At 41.2% G+C, this 11,820-nt stretch overlaps 1 protein-coding gene across 2 annotated transcripts in view; it reads left to right on the top strand.

Moving 5' to 3' along the window:
- Positions 1-2,152: 2,152 nt before the first annotated feature.
- LOC126335565 (cytochrome P450 9e2-like) overlaps positions 2,153-11,820 on the top strand; it is a 101,550-nt gene continuing 91,882 nt past the window's right edge. For both annotated transcript variants that reach the window (XM_049998992.1, XM_049998991.1), the window contains exon 1: positions 2,153-2,241. The gene's annotated coding sequence lies outside the window, so the exon portion shown is untranslated. The remainder of the gene's footprint in view (positions 2,242-11,820) is intronic.

The raw sequence follows: 11,820 nt of genomic DNA, 5'->3' as shown, positions 1-11,820 counted from the left end.
TGCAAAAAGCCTCAGTGAACTTCCGATGTCATCCACCAGGTCATTTATGTATATTGTGAATAGCAACGGTCCTATGACACTCCCCTGCGGCACACCTGAAATCACTCTTACTTCGGAAGACTTCTCTCCATTGAGAATGACATGCTGAGTTCTGTTATCTAGGAACTCCTCAATCCAATCACACAATTGATCTGATAGTCCGTATGCTCTTACTTTGTTCATTAAACGACTGTGGGGAACTGTGTCAAACGCCTTGCGGAAGTCAAGAAACACGGCATCTACCTGTGAACCCGTGTCTAAGGCCCTCTGAGTCTCGTGGACGAATAGCGAGAGCTGGGTTTCACACGACCGTCTTTTTCGAAACCCATGCTGATTCCTACAGAGTAGATTTCTAGCCTCCAGAAAAGACATTATACTCGAACATAATACGTGTTCCAAAATTCTACAACTGATCGACGTTAGAGATATAGGTCTATAGTTCTGCACATCTGTTTGACGTCCCTTCTTGAAAACGGGGATGACCTGTGCCCTTTTCCAATCCTTTGGAACGCTTCGCTCTTCTAGAGACCTACGGTACACCGCTGCAAGAAGGGGGGCAAGTTCCTTCGCGTACTCTGTGTAAAATCGAACTGGTATTCCATCAGGACCAGCGGCCTTTCGTCTTTTGAGCGATTTTAATTGTTTCTCTATCCCTCTGTCGTCTATTTCGATATCTACCATTTTGTCAACTGTGCGACAATCTAGAGAAGGAACTACAGTGCAGTCTTCCTCTGTGAAACAGCTTTGGAAGAAGACATTTAGTAATTCGGCCTTTAGTCTGTCATCCTCTGTTTCAGTACCATTTTGGTCACAGAGTGTCTGGACATTTTGTTTTGATCCACCTACCGCTTTGACATAGGACCAAAATTTCTTAGGATTTTCTGCCAAGTCAGTACATAGAACTTTACTTTCGAATTCATTGAAAGCCTCTCGCATAGCCCTCCTCACACTGCATTTCGCTTCGCGTAATTTTTGTTTGTCTGCAAGGCTTCGGCTATGTTTATGTTTGCTGTGAAGTTCCCTTTGCTTCCGCAGCAGTTTTCTTACTCGGTTGTTGTACCACGGTGGCTCTTTCCCATCTCTTACGATCCTGCTTGGCACATACTCATCTAACGCATATTGTACCATGGTTTTGAACTTTGTCCACTGATCCTCAACACTGTCTGTACTTGAGACAAAACTTTTGTGTTGAGCCACCAAGTACTCTGAAATCTGCTTTTTGTCACTTTTGCTAAACAGAAAAATCTTCCTACCTTTTTTAATATTTCTATTTACGGCTGAAATCATTGATGCAGTAACCGCTTTATGATCGCTGATTCCCTGTTCTGCATTAACTGATTCAAATAGTTCGGGTCTGTTTGTCACCAGAAGGTCTAATATGTTATCGCCACGAGTCGGTTTTCTGTTTAACTGCTCAAGGTAGTTTTCAGATAAAGCACTTAAAAATATTTCACTAGATTCTTTGTCCCTGCCACCCGTTATGAACGTCTGAGTCTCCCAGTCTATATCCGGCAAATTAAAATCTCCACCCAGAACTATAACATGGTGGGGAAATCTACTCGAAATATTTTCCAAATTATTCTTCAGGTGCTGAGCCACAACTGCTGCTGAGCCCGGGGGCCTATAGAGACATCCAATTACCATGTCTGAGCCTGCTTTAACCGTGACCTTCACCCAAATCATTTCACAATTCGAATCTCCGTCAATTTCCTTCGATACTATTGCACTTCTTATCGCTATAAACACGCCTCCCCCTTCACTGTCCAGCCTATCTCTGCGGTATACATTCCAATCCGAGTTTAGGATTTCATTACTGTTTACGTCTGGTTTCAGCCAACTTTCTGTTCCTAGTACTATATGGGCGTTGTGACCGTTTATTAATGAGAGCAGTTCTGGGACCTTTCTATAGACGCTCCTGCAGTTTACTATCTGTCTGACGTTCTGAGTTTCGATCATAGCACTTTAATTTGACACGGAGTTATGTGGCTGGCGTAACAAGAAACGTGAATGCAGTGGGTTCGGCGAGCTAGAGCTTCCTGCTGTGCGGTCGACTGACTCATGAGGTGGGAGAGCCAACAGACGGCGTGACGCAAGCCGGTGGCTCCCCGCGACTCCACACCGCCTTTTGCTGCGCCAGTCTCCTTTTCCTCCAGTCTGCGTTTTCCCTCCTGAGTGGATTGCTTCTCCTGCAGCTTCTGTGTCGTGAGTACAATTACGCCGAAAAGCGATGTGTAGTCGGCTTCTTCGAAGAAACAGTTTTAGCTTCAATTGTATGAAACGTGTCAGCATTAATTTTCTCCAAGCAAGGGTGTCCATACCTATGGGAAAGGGGAGGGGGGGAGCCACGCCATCCCCTGTCCCACACCACACTAGCTGTCATGGAAAGGAAAAAAAAGTGTATTCAGGTGTTCTTCTTTGAAGAAAACGATTTAACAGACAGTATTACACAGGCTTTTAATATGATCGGATCTGGAATTTTGTATGGTCACACAGAAGTCGCTATTCGTCTTTCAAAATATTAAAAATAGACCATACCCACAAGTCTAGCCCCCCCCCCCCCCAGTCCTACAAACTGTCGTATGGACGCCCTTGTCTCTAAATTCATCCTCGTCTTCATTTAATGACTGCTGCAAACAAGCTGTAGCAGTTCACATTGTTTCCTTGGTCTCCCAGGACCTTTCCTGTGTCAGGTGAATATGAGAAGGTGATTTCTGTTTCATGGGCAATTAGGCTGTGTTTCAGTGGCTAAGGGTTTGTCAACTATTGCCGAAGACACCTTCAGAAGCTATAATGACGTACTTGCTTGATTTTAAACGTAAGACTCTGCAGACTGAACTGATTGTGCGTAAGTATGTCTTTTATAGCTTCTGAGATTTTCTCATGCCTTAGACCACTGTCTAATCCCTGCAAAACACAAGTTATCAAGGATACTGGCAATAGCTCGAAACTCCCACAGGAAGCTGACAGGCAACTTTCAAGCGAGTTGGTCACACCTTCCGCACGCCTTTGTCGGTATAAATCGCAAAACACAGATCTCTCTCTTTTTTCCCCCTTTGCTGATGACGTTACGTGAGGGAGGTGGATTTTCCCTCCATTGCTTATTGCGCCTCCAAAAAATGAGTAGGGAAAATTTTTGTATGCAGATAGTACGCAGTAAACAATGTGACATGTTGCTTCTGTTCTAAAGCCTGTAATGAATGTTCCAGTGCCGTTTGTGCATATCCTGTAATGATAGTGTACGGAAACACGATATGTGTGCGTTTTGATCAGCTCTCGATGCATTCGTATGTCCCAGAAAGCGAGTCACCAGTAAACAGAACATCCAGACCTTTCAATTTTTTCCCATGACTAGCTTAGTAGTGACACTCTTCTCCCATTCTGATCTCCAGTGACCAGCGGCGGTAGTCATGTAGGCTAGTGTCTTCTGTAGCCTATTATTGGTAGATGGTTCTCGATGGCGTGACCACTAGCATGTTGTGATTCAGCATTAACTTGGCGAGCTATCAGCACCTTTATGATACCCCGCTGCCTGTGTTTGCAATCCAAGCTAGACGATGGCGGATTCTGGCGTGCGCGAAACTGACCACAGCAGCTGACGCTGACCACAGCAGGTAACTCGACCGAAGTACCCACGGCGAAGTGTTCCGCGGTGGCCCTCAAAAAGCCCGTCAGCTCAACAGTGAAGATACAGTTGCCCATTTCTCCGTGCTGTACTACTATCCGAACTGTACGATGTTATTATCAACGTTCGTGTAGCACAAGAAATAATTAAGATGACTTATTCTCTGTATCAGCGGTAAATGCAGTTGTAAATGCAGAATTCTCAATTCTACTAACAAGTAATGATGCTCTCTGATATGGAAGGTTGCAAATTAGAAAGTGCTGCACGTTAATGGAGCTTTGCTATTTCCAATAAAAAGAAATGTAGAATGAGACTTTCACTCTGCAGCGAAGTGTGAGCTGATATGATACTTCCTGGCAGATTAAAATTGTGTGCCAGACCGAGACTCGATCTCGGGACCTTTGCCTTTCGCGGGCAAGTGCTCTACCAGCTGAGCTACCCAAGTGCGACTCACGCCCCGTCCTCACAGCTTTACTTCTGCCAGTACCTCGTCTCCTACCTTCCAAACTTTACAGAAGCTCTCCTGCGAACCTTGCAGAACTAGCACTCCAGAAGCAGGAGAGCTTCTGTAAAGTTTGGAAGGTAGGAGTCGAGGTATTGGCAGAAGTAAAGCTGTGAGGACGGGGCCTGAGTCGTGCTTGGGTAGCTCAGTTGGTACAGCACTTGCCCGCGAAAGGCAAAGGTCCCGAGTTCGAGTCTCGGCCCGGCACACACTTTTAATCTGCCACGAAGTTTCAAAAGAAATGTAGTTTTCTTGGGCACCTTGGTCCCAGATACTATGATTTCTGAGGACCTGTCGTTATTAAAATATTATGTTTCACGTACCTCTCGTCGTTTGCAGACGTGAAGTGCCGCTCTGCAACACGAAGTGTTGAAGTGCACCAAAATCTTGACGGTTACGTGAAAGGCTTTGATTGTTGTGCGAATAATGTTAATTTCTTTTCAAATGTGAGTTTAAGCAGTCTAGCATGTTTATTTAACGTTGTTGTTGTTGTTGTGGTCTTCAGTCCTGAAACTGGTTGGATGCAGCTCACCATGCTACTCTATCCTGTGCAAGCTTCTTCATCTCCCAGTACTTGCTGCAACCTACATCCTTCTGAATCTGCTTAGTGTATTCATCTCTTGGTCTCCCTCTACGATTTTTACCCTCCACGCTGCCCTACAGTGCCAAATTTGTGATCCCTTGATGCCTCAGAACATGTCCTACCAACCGGTCCCTTCTTCTTGTCAAGTTGTGCCACTTCTCCCCAATTCTATTCAATACCTCCTCATTACGTGTGTGATCTACCCATCTAATCTTCAGCATTCTTCTGTAGCACCACATTTCGAAAGCTTCTATTCTCTTCTTGTCCAAACTATTTATCGTCCATGTTTCACTTCCATACATGGCTACAATCCATACAAACACTTTCAGAAACGACTTCCTGACACTTAAATCTATACTCTATGTTAACAAATTTCTCTTCTTCAGAAACGCTTTCCTTGCCATTGCCAGTCTACATTTTATATCCTCTCTACTTCGACCATCATCAGTTATTTTGCTCCCCAAATAGCAAAACTCATTTACTACTTTAAGTGTCTCATTTCCTAATCTAATTCCCTCAGCATCACCCGACTTTATTCGACTACATTCCATTATCCTTGTTTTGCTTTTGTTGATGTTCATCTTACATCCTCCTTTCAAGACACTGTCCATTCAATTCATCTGCTCTTCCATGTCCTTTGCTGTCTCTGACAGAATTACAATGTCATCGGCGAACCTCAAAGTTTTTATTCCTTTCCCATGGATTTTAATACCTACTCCGAATTTATCTTTTGTTTCCTTTACTGCTTGCTCAATATACAGATTGAATAACATCGGGGAGAGGCTACAACCCTTTCTCAATCCCTTCCCAACCGCTGCTTCCCTTTCATGTCCCTCGACTCTTATAACTGCCATCTAGTTCCTGTACAAGTTGTAAATAGCCTTTCACTCCCTGTATTTTACCGCTGCCACCTTTAGAATTTGAAAGAGAGTATTCCAGTCAACATTGTCAAAAGCTTTCTCTAAGTCTACAAATGTTAGAAACGTAGGTTTGCCCTTCCTTAATCTTTCTTCTAAGATAAGTCGTAAGGTCAGTATTGCCTCACGTGTTCCAGTATTTCTACAGCATCCTAACTGATCTTCCCCAAGGTCGGCTTCTACTAGTTTTTCCGTTCGTCTGTAAGGAATTCAAGTTAGTATTTTGCAGCTGTGGCTTATTAAACTGATTGTTCGGCAATTTTCACATCTGTCAACACCTGCTTTCTTTGGGATTGGAATTATTATATTCTTCTTGAAGTCTGAGGGTATTTCGCCTGTCTCATACATCTTGCTCACCAGACGGTAGAGTTTTGTCAGGACTGTGGAGAGGAATCTCTAGCAGCTGTATATGTAGGAAGTATGCAGCAGACCTCAGCAATTACGGTGGCTAGGACAGTTGCAAAGTCGAAGAGGAAGAAGAAGGTTCTGCTGTTAGGTAGTTCTCATGGCAGAGGTGTAAGCCAGCAGGAAGTGTTGGGGAGTGAGTACCAGGTCACCTGCATTGTGAAGCCTAATGCAGGATTGGCTCAGGTGACTGTTAACATAGGGCGGTTATGTAGAGATTTTACTAAAGAGGATCAGGTAGTGATTGTGGGTGGGGCTGGTAATAGTATTGATAGGGATGGGGAGTATGACAGATGGTGACCTGGAAAAGATAGTCACTCAGACTGGCAACACGAATGTGCATTTCGTGGAACTGTTTCAGCGTCACGATCGGCCTCATCTTAATACAGCCGTCAGGCGTAATAACATGAGACTTGGGGGTGCGCTGATGACAGAAAGCATGGGTAACATTTCAGTGGTGTCGGTGGAGTCTATCAGCAGGACTGGTTTCACTAGACATGGCGTGCACCTCAACAGGTATGGGAAGGGGAGGTTGGCAAAGCTTATAGGTGACAGCATAGGTGGTGGTGATGGGATCACTCATGGGAAAATTCCTGCAGTAGAGGGTGTTAGAGCTGCACCTTTTTTTAGATTGAAGTCAGCTGATAGGTATTCCTGCTTAAGGGAAGTCTCTCTAACAAAGGAACCACTTTTGACAAAACTTAGGTATCCGAGTAATGAGGGAATTAGTATATTTCACCAAAATATACGAGGTATTAGAGATAAAGTTAGTGAACTGCTTATAGATCTTGACTCTGAAATTATTGGTATATCTGAACACTTCTTAAATAAGGAGACAATTCAGAGGCTTCTTTTACCATGATACAGGTTGGCTGGCAGTTTTTCTTGGAGCTCTTTGCGGTGTGGAGGAGTAGCCATGTATGTGAAAAACGGCATCCCATTTGAGTCAATTGATGTTTCAAAGTACTGCACTGAAAAGGTGTTTGAATGTTGTGCAGGTGTGGTTAAATTTAATTAGCTAAACTTCTAACTTTTGTTATTTATAGATCCCCAGACGCCGATTTCACAATATTTTTTCTAAAGCTAGAGGAGGTTCTTGGTTCACTTTATAGGAAATATAAAAAGTTAGTTATATGTGGTGATTTCAGTATTAATTGTATAAGTGATTGCGCAAGGAAAAGGATGCTGTTAGACCTCCTTAATGCATATAATCTTATGCAAACCGTATTCTTTCCAACGAGAGTGCAAGGGAACAGTAGAACAACCATAGACAACATTTTTGTTCATTCCTCATTACTAAAAGGGCATTCTGTTAGCAAAAAGGTGAATGGCCTTTCAGATCATGATGCACAAATTTTAACTCTAAAAGATTTTTGTGCTGCAACAATGTTAAACATAGTTATCAACTGTGTAGGAAAGCTGATGCAGTTGCTGTAGAGACCTTTGTAAACCTTATCAAGGAAAAAGAGTGGCAAGATGTTTATAGCGCTGATACAGTAGACGATAAATATAATGCTTTTTTCAAGACTTTTCTCGTGCTCTTTGAAAGTTGCTTTCCGTTAGAACGTTCAAAACAGGGTACTAGCACAAACAGGCAGCCTGGGTGCCTGACTAGAGGGATAAGAATATGTTGTAGAACAAAGTGGCAATTATATCAAAACGTTAGAAACAGTCAAAATCTAAATGCAGCAGCCCATTACAAACAGTATTGTAAGGTGCTTAAAAATGTTATCAGGAAGGCAAAAAGTAAGTAGTATGCAGGTAGAATAGCTAAGTCTCAGTATAAAATTACAACCATATGGTCAGTCGTAAAGGAAGTGGCTGGTCTGCAGAGACAGGTCGAGGATATAGAATCAGTGCGTAGTGGGAATGTCCGTGTTACTGATAAGTCGCATATATGTGCAGTATTTAATAATCACTTTCTGAATATAGCAGGTGAACTAAATAGAAACCTAGTCTCATCAGGGAATCATATAGCGCTCTTAGAGAAAAGTGTTCAGAGAGTGTTACCTGAAATGCTCCTCCATGATACTGACAAGAGGAAGATTGAGTTAATAATTAAATCACTAAATTTCACAAGCTGCGACATCGCCGCGAAAAAATACAGTGACCCGTATATGTAATAAGTTTCCTTTAATTTACGTCTATGGTCACTATCTTTTCTGTTTAACAGATTACCGGTTTCGGTCTTTATTGACGATCATCAGATCTGTCTCATAAAATCAAAGTCCTGATTTTATGAGACAGATCTGGTGATGGTCATTAAAGACCGAAACTGGTAATCTGTTAAACAGAAAAGATTGTGACCATAGAGGTAAATTAAAGGAAACTTATTAAATCGCTAAAGACCAAGAACTCTCATCGATATGACGGGGTATCTAGCAGAGTACTGAAGTATTGTTCTGTGTATGTTAGCCCAGTACATAGCCAATCTGTAACTTTTCCTTTAGGAGTGGTCGGTTTCCTGACCGACTAAAGTACTCTGTGGTGAAGCCGCTTTATAAAAAGGGAGACAGGGATACTTTTGACAACTTTAGACCTATTTCTATGCCATCGGTGTTTGCTAAAGTTATCGAGAAGGTTGTATATACAAGGTTACTGGAGCATTTAAATTCACATAATTTGCTGTCAAATGTACAGTTTGGTTTTAGAAAGGGTTTAACATCTGAAAATGCTATGTTCTCTTTTCTCTGTGAGGGTTTTGGACGGATTAAATAAAAGGTTGCGAACGCTAGGTGTTTTCTTTAGTTTAACGAAGGCTTTTGACTGTGTTGACCACAAAATATTACTGCAGAAGTTGGACCATTATGGAGTAAGGGGAGTAGCTTACAATTGGTTCACCTCTTACCTTAAGAACAGAAAGCAGAAGGTAATTCTCAGCAATATTGAGAGTGGTAGTGATGTTCAGTCACAATGGGGCACTGTTAAGTGGGGGCGTTCCCCAAGGGTCGGTGCTGGGGCCACTGCTGTTTCTTATTTATATAAATGATATGCCTTCTAGTATTACAGGTGATTCAAAAATATTTGTGTTTGCTGATGACACCGGCTAGGTAGTGAAGAATCTTGTGTGTAATATTGAAACAGTATCAAATAATGTAGTTCATGAAGTAAGTTTGTGGCTTGTGGAAAACAATTTGATGCTAAATCACAGTAAGACTCAGTTTTTACAGTTTCTAACTCACGATTCAACAAGAACCGATATTTTGATCAGACAGAATGGGCATATTGTAAGCGAGACGGAACAGTTTAAATTCCTAGGCGTTCGGATAGATAGTAAGCTGTTGTGGAGAGCCCATGTCCAGGATCTTGTTCAGAAACTAAATGTTGCTTTATTTACCATTAGAACAGTATCTAAAATAAGTGACAGCTCAACACGAAAAGTAGTCAAATCTGTATGTGGAATGCACTTCCTTGACTCTTGTGCAGAAAGGAGTGCAGTATTCTGCTGCATCCATTTTCAATAAGGTACCACAAGAACTCAAAAATCTTAGCAGTAGCCCAAAGTCTTTTAAGTCTAAACTGAAGAGTTTCCTCATTGCTCATTCCTTCTATTCTGTCAAGGAGCTCCTGGAAGAGCTAAAAAATTAAGCAAATTCCAGTGTAACATTGTTGATTTTCTTTATTTAAACTTACGACTCCTTCTATTCTGTCAAGGAGCTCCTGGAAGAGCTAAAAAATTAAGCAAATTCCAGTGTAACATTGTTGATTTTCTTTATTTAAACTTACGACTCCTTCTATTCTGTCGAGGAGCTCCTGGAAGAGCTACAAAATTAAGCAAATTCCAGTGTTACATTGTTGATTTTCTTTATTTAAACTTACGACTTGTAGCCCGAATTTTTTTTTTATATTTCTTTTTATCTGTTTCTACTGCCGTGTTATAATTTCATGTATTGACACGTTCCATGACCATGGATATTTCTCCTTGATTTGGTCCCACAGAACAATAAATAAATGAATAAAATGGCTCTCCCAAGGCCGTCAGTAGTTCTAATGGAATGTTGTCTACTCCCGGGGCCTTGTTTCGACTCAGGTCTTTCAGTGCTCTGTCAAACTCTTCACGCAGTATTGTATCTCCCATTTCATCTTCATCTACATTCTCTTCCATTTCCAGGATATTGTCCTCAAGTACGTCGCCCTTGTATAGACCTTCTATATACTCCATCCACCTTTCTGCTTTCCCTTCTTTGCTTACAACTGGGTTTCCGTCTCAGCTCTTGATGTTCATACAAGTGGTTCTCTTTTCTCCTAAGGTCTCTTTAATTTTCCTGTAGGCAGTATCTATCTTACCCCTAGTGAGATAAGCCTCTACATCCTTACATTTGTCCTCTAGGCATCCCTGCTTAGCCATATTGCACTTCCTGCTCAGTCTCATTTTTTAGAAGTTTCTATTCGCTTTCACCTACTTCATTTGTTGTATTCTTAAATTTTCTCGTTTTCTCAGTTAAATTCAATATTTCTTCTGTTACCCAAGGATTTTTACTAGCTCTCGTCTTTTTACCTACTTGATCCTCTGCTGCCTTCACTACTTCATCCCTCAGGGCTACCCATTCTTCTTCTACTGTATTTCTTTCCCCTATTTGTGACAATTGTTCCCTTACGCTCTCCCTGAAATTCTGTACAACCTCCGGTTTAATCAGTTTATCCAGGTCCCATCTCCTTAAATGCTCACCTTTTTGCAGTTTCTTTAGTTTTAATCTAAAGTTCATAACCAATAGATTGTGGTCAGAGTCCACGTATAAGACATGAAATGTAGAAAAGCTAAATGTCGCGCACATTAAAATCTGACCAGCTTCATTGTTCTGTTAATGAGAAGAGACTCTGGGCTTTCTGTGAGGTTCGCATTGAAATCATGTTGTAGAACTGATTAAAATTCTTTGAAAACTATTATCTATTTACATCTGAATTACAGTTAATTTTTATGTAGTGAATCGTTTGAGACCTGATTCGTGCTGACTGGTCCAGGCTAACACAAAAACAGTATCTGCAATGAAATATAATTCACTTTCAAGTGAAACACGTAAGCAGATAGTTCTCAGCAAGTGAGGTCCTATTTTTAAGCCATGTGGCCTAAGGAAAAACTTAAAATTATGTTCTCGCCCATAATTGCGTCTTTGAAAAAAATGAGCTCAGTATATTAAAACTCCAAATTATTCAGTAATAATTACGGGATGCCTTTCCCTACACTACTGACAGGAAAACACAAGTTTACATATTTGTAGAATTAATTATTATTATCGTAAGAATGATTTTTCTTACAGTATTAATAACAGAGACATAACATTCTCATCACGAATCGTCAATGACGTCCTTCTAGAATCAAGAACAAAACGAAGAGTAGTTAGTTTTTTCTCTTTCTTCCTCGTTAGAGGACTGACTGTCTATTCATTTTTATCTTTGTTCACAGATTTTCCTTGAAATACATAGTTTTCGTATTAATAGCAATTTTCTTTGTTATTTTTCTATATCATTTTACAATATTTCACTGCAATAATCACAACAGTCCTCTTTATGGCTTTCATCAACATTTTCGTTATTGCGATTGTTTTTATATCGTCGCACTAGTTTCGTAAATTTTCTCTGTAACGTCTTGGGGATGGCACAGTCCCGATGACATAACCGCAAAGAAATACAATGAGGTTTCTGTGTCTTTGTGATGCGATTCTGTGCTTCGCTGTCATTGGAGGTCGGATGTCATCACTTACGTGTAAAGCCGAACTTTTCCATTCGTAGGGAACACAGGAACGTAAATCTC

The sequence above is a fragment of the Schistocerca gregaria genome, chromosome 2 (genome assembly GCF_023897955.1).
Source record: "Schistocerca gregaria isolate iqSchGreg1 chromosome 2, iqSchGreg1.2, whole genome shotgun sequence".
NCBI classification, from domain to species: Eukaryota; Metazoa; Arthropoda; class Insecta; order Orthoptera; family Acrididae; genus Schistocerca; species Schistocerca gregaria.
This window is presented reverse-complemented; position numbering and strand designations above follow the sequence as displayed.